Source organism: Urocitellus parryii, chromosome 12 (assembly GCF_045843805.1).
Source record: "Urocitellus parryii isolate mUroPar1 chromosome 12, mUroPar1.hap1, whole genome shotgun sequence".
Taxonomy (NCBI): domain Eukaryota; kingdom Metazoa; phylum Chordata; class Mammalia; order Rodentia; family Sciuridae; genus Urocitellus; species Urocitellus parryii.
The window spans coordinates 89,561,394-89,567,199 of record NC_135542.1 but is presented as its reverse complement, the minus strand read 5'-3'; positions in this window follow the sequence as shown (position 1 = coordinate 89,567,199).

Sequence of the window (5,806 nt, the reverse complement as noted above, 5' to 3'; positions counted from 1 at the left end):
TTCAAGATCATTAACTCTGGGCAAGCGCCATCAGATATTTTCATTCAACAATCATCTTGGCCGAATGACTTTTGTTATGAGGCTCTGAGTTGGATGTTTCCACATAAAATTACCTTACTTCACTGGAACTGTCAAGATAACAGAGGCTTCCCTGTGTCATCCAACCAACTAGTGTATGGCAGAGCTAGGTATTCTGCAATAGGATACATGTTTTCCCACCAGATTGCTGGTTTTCAGTCTTTCTTCTGTAGAACTCACCTAGACAATTATTAAAAATACTGATGCCTAGGCTCGAACTGACCCTGGTTCAGTCAGACTCTCTGGGGTTGGGTGCTGACATTTTTACATATGTGTACCTAAGACTGAACATCACTGCAGTAATTCCTAGACTTGTAGCTCTCATTCTCTTCCTGCCCAACCTGGGGAAGGGGAGGAGAAGTGTGAGCGTGGAGTCTGTGCTGCAGGGGCCAGTTGAAAGGCAGCTATATTGTGAGAAATGTATTTAATTTGTAGGAAACAAAAACATGTAACTATATGATTCTTTGCCTTGTGTTTTGATAAAAGTTGTTTGGAAAAATGTCATGTTTGACAACATTTCACACTACACTTTGTTGTTGTTTTGGGCTTTGTCAGGGATGTGCTTTCTTTTTCTTTTTAGTTGTCAATGGACCTTTATTTAATTTGTTTATATGCAGTGCTGAGAATCAAACCCAGTGCCTCGCACAGGCTAGGCAAGCACTTTACCACCGAGCCATACCACCAGCCCTTTATTTTTCTTATCTACAAGGTGGCCAAGAATTATCCAGAAAGAATTGTGCTCTTCTGCAGAGCAGGGACCATGGCTGTTTTACTTAAGGCTGAAAGTCTACATCTAGCATAGAGCTTGGCATACAGTGGACACTTCAGAAATCTCTCTTGATGAATAAATGAATGTGTGAGTGAATGAATGAGAAGCAATGTCATCATCCATTTCGTTTGTGTGTGTGTGTGTGTGTGTGTGTGTGTGTGTGTGTGTGTGTATGTCCACAATAGCTGTAGATGGAAGCCACTCATTGTAAGGGGCTTGGTTGAAAACAGTACTGCAGGGATAATTTAGGGGACTGGGGAGAAAAGTGAAGGTTTATATTCCAGTTAGGGAGACTGATCAAACTACAGAGCCGGCTCAAGAGCTTGGTGAGGGAAAGAAGTTTGCAAACTTAGTCAGACAGTTAAAGAAACAAAAGCCTAGGGCTGGGGCTGTAGCTCCTTGGTGGTGTGTTTGCATTGCACGTGTGAGGCACTGGCTTCAATCCTCAGCCCACATAAAAGTAAATAAATACATTGTGTTAATATACAACTAAAAATATTTTTAAAAAGAAACAAAAGTATTGAATTGCAACTGGGACGGTTTTCTAATTTACTTTCTGAGAAAGAATGAAACAGAAATGTTTGGAGGGCTGGGGTTGTGGCTTAGTGGTAGAGCGCTTGCCTAGCATGGGTGAGGCACTGGGTTTGATTCTCAGCACCACATATAAATAAGCAAAATAAAATCCATTGTCAACTAAAAAATATTTTTTAAAAATAAATATTTGGAGAAAAATTTGTTGTTAAAGTTGGCAAGGAAAGTTCAGGGGAGCCTGCCCAGCATTAATGTATAAAATGAAGTGTTCTGATTCACTGGAACGTGGGCATTTGTCAGGGTTGCATAATTTGTTGGCCTGATGATTTTAATTTGTAGAGGACAGAATGTCCTGTTGTAATATTGCATATATTATTGTGGGATTTTGTGTTTTTAGAAGTCCTATTCCTTTTGTGGGTTTGAGCTTAGAATATGCTATAGGTTGTATGCCGCAGGCCGGCTGCAGCAAAATAACCGGGGGGTGACGAATAACTTGTGTACGTTGATACAGCAGGAATGGGAGCCTTTTATTGTAGGACAACAGAGCTATTTATACATTTTGCACAGCTTATCTTAATTAGCATAAACTAGATACATCAGTCAACCAATAAGGAATCTTCACACTTAATGGCTCACTTTTGTTACTTCTCAAACCACTCCCTCTGACATTTTGCCAGGCACCATCCAGACTTGTTTACGAACTCTAACATTTCTCTGGCAGAATACCAGGTGTTATTTTTGACTTATTTACAGACCTTAACAATTCCCCCTTTTGTTTAATTTAAATAAAGACCATAGTGGTTTTTACAGAAACACCATAAATAACCTGCTACAAGCAGAAAGTGAGGATACAAAATGTTACAATACCAAGCCAACTTATGGCTCCACACAAGAAGCCCTTGGGAAAATTATACCAGCAATGACACTGTTAGCAAAGATATCAAGTTACAATTTGTTGTAGATTACAGTTTGTTGTCTCAGTCCAAGTAAAGCAGTGTCTCAATAGATTAACTCACAGTCCAGGTCAATCACAGTCCAGGTCTACAGGCAGCTAGCTTAAATCACAGTCCAGGTAAGTTCTGCACGCAGCTAGCTTGATCCGAAGTCTCGTCTGTTTGTCAGCCGAAATTTCTTTCCTCCGGTTTTCAGCAACGCTGGAAATTCTTCCACCTTCGTCTTTACTGGCTCTGGGATGAAGGCAGGAACTCCGGATGGCTAAAGAAAATCTTGTAGCATTCTACTAAGAAAACAACCTTCTGAACAATTTAGTACATTATCTCAAGGTTTTTTACATTTGAAATAAGCCTTAATAGTGCTCATTACTCATTAGCTTCCTGGTGTGGGAGAACCATTGTAGCTTAGTTATTGGCATTGAAAATGACCAAACATCAGGGACGCTGGTAGCGTCTTCTGCCAGCTGTAGTGTCCCAGGCATCCCCGGATGGCCCTGGGGAGTGTCCCGGACTCAAACTGCTTTGGGCACAGGGAGCAAGAGCCTGCTAGACTGTGCCTCCAGGTCAGGTTTGGATTTGGGCTCCCGGCAGTGGAAGAGCCGGCTGCCGCCGCTGCTAGGAAGGTACTTGCTGCACCATGACCCGCTTGCGCACATGGCAGCCGCTGCACAGATTCCGATTTACGCACCCTCCGGTAACGAAAAGTATTTAGTAATAGCCTTTTGCTGCAACTTTTTTCCTGATAATCCTTTTTTTCCTGAACTTTATTTTTCTTTTTCTTCTTGACTCGAGTTCTTGGGCTTTTATCAACACATGCCCTAATTATTCTTGGTTCCATTGGGGTGCCTCTTTCCCTTATCAATTTACTTCTCACCCCTTCCATATTCTCATCATAAAGACCATACAATACACTGAGACAAAACAAGACACAAACATACTGTATCAATCTTCTCCATTTTCTCGAAATGGCCATTTTTCCTCTCTCTTTCCTTTCTCGCCCTATCTGCCTAGGGACGAGCGGATTGCTCCCGTCCTATCTATGGACGGGCAGCTTTTTTTTTTTTTTCGTCACTTACCCCCGAGTGTCCCGGGGCTCCCCGTAACGGGCCACCATCTGCCGCAGGCCGGCTGCAGCAAAATAACCGGGGGGTGACGAATAACTTGTGTACGTTGATACAGCAGGAATGGGAGCCTTTTATTGTAGGACAACAGAGCTATTTATACATTTTGCACAGCTTATCTTAATTAGCATAAACTAGATACATCAGTCAACCAATAAGGAATCTTCACACTTAATGGCTCACTTTTGTTACTTCTCAAACCACTCCCTCTGACATTTTGCCAGGCACCATCCAGACTTGTTTACGAACTCTAACATTTCTCTGGCAGAATACCAGGTGTTATTTTTGACTTATTTACAGACCTTAACAGTTGTACATACACTTGAGAGATCAGTTCTCATTCCATTACCTCCCTCCCCCAGAAGGACAGGGGAACTGGGCCTGGAGCAGTGTGATATGAATGAATGAATTACAAAATCCTTGTCATGGGTTATGCTGCCATCATCTTCAGTTCCTCCTTGCTGAGGAACCAGTGCTAACTCCTGACCAGTGTGGTTAAGGGGACAGTTTCATACCTGGGGATTCTCTTTGGTGTTCCATGACATTAAGAAATGTAAGATAAATTTGTATTGTTTTAAATCACTGAGTTTGTGGTTAATTTGTTATAGCCGCAAGAGGAAACTAATATAGGAAGCAAAACACCCTATCTTCTGTGGAGAAGTAGATGAGCAGTAGATAGGAAATGCATAATGCAGTGATTAGTTCATTTTAATTGAAGTCTTCATTTGAAATGTTGAAAGCTTTTCCTTTGAGACTAGAAATGAGATATAGATGCCTCAAGTCACCATCTCTATTCAACAACTAGAGGTCCTTGCCAACGCAATAAGGCAAGAGAAATACAAAGTAGAATTGGGAATATAGAAATAAAAATAACATTAATCATAGATAATATGATTCCATTAATAGGAAATCCTAAAGCACCTACAGATAAATTTTTTTTCTTTTTTTTTTGTTTTTTGTTTTTAATTTTATTTTTTTAATTGGTTGTTCACAACATTACAAAGCTCTTGACATATCATATTTCATACATTAGATTGAAGTGGGTTATGAACTCCCAATTTTACCCCAAATGCAGATTGCAGAAACACATCGGTTACACATTCACAATTTTACATAATGCCCAATTAGTAATTGTTGTATTCTGCTACCTTTCCTATCCCCTACTATCCCCCCTCCCCTCCCCTCCCATCTTCTCTCTCTACCCCATCTACTGTAATTCATTTCTCTCCTTGTTTATTTTCCAATTGCCCTCACAACCTCTTATATGTAATTTTGTATAGCAATGAGGGTCTCCCTTCATTTCCATGCAATTTCCCTTTTCTCTACCTTTCCCTCCCACCTCATGTCTCTGTTTAATTTTAATCTTTTCTTCCTGCTCTTCCTCCCTGCTCTACTACAGATAAATTGTCAGCATTAATTAGTAAATTTTATAAGATTGCAGGATAGAAGCCTATTGAGGGAAGGAGATAATTAAGCACCACCTCCTGAAGGGAAGAGTATCTATGTGTATTATTTGGGATTCTCCTGTAGGAAAATTTGTCTTTCTGCTATATTTATTTAAATCAGCTTTGACTCATGTAAGTGTATTTTATATTTTGGTTTATAATCCATTTGTGGCCCAAATATCTCCAACTTTGGCCATTGGGAACTCTTTTAGGTTGGTTCTTGTCTCATTTTGACACGCTCTCATCCTGTTGTTTATCCTTTTGTTTTTTGAGCACTTCCTTAATTTTTGGTACACAAGATATTCCAGGTGTATTTGAATTTTCCCTGATATAACCTTAGAATCATCAATTTCTCCAAAGATCCCTGGTATCCTTTATTGGAGAATAGCATTTAGAAGCCAAGATATTGGTGTTGAGTGTGTTTGTTTCTACTGGAGTGTTATCATTTCTAGACTCTCTCAGCCAACAAAACTAGGTAATTGATGTATGTAAACTAACCTCCCTGAGGCCTGTGGTACAGTTCTGGCCAGATGTAATGGTCATTTTCTCTAATTGCATAGTCATTCTCCCTTCTCCTCTCTACCCTATTCTTCCCTCCCTCTTGTCTTCTACTGTCTCTACTCCCCAGTTTGTTGCTCACTCTCATGTCTTTCATGCCTTGACTGGAGGAACTTAGATTACCACTTCTTGGAAGTGACTCTCAGCACTACTGGGACATTTCAAACAACTGAAGTCTATTTTTTTTATTCTCAATGATGGTGTCCATGGTCCTCCTTCAAGCATAAAGCTGTGGCACCCCAAGAAGTGGGGAAAGTGGTCAAACTTCCTCCACCCTTATCCAGAGAAGGTCTTAGAACCCAGGGATCATGGAGAGAAGGGAAACAGGAAAAATGAGCACAGACTTCCCTT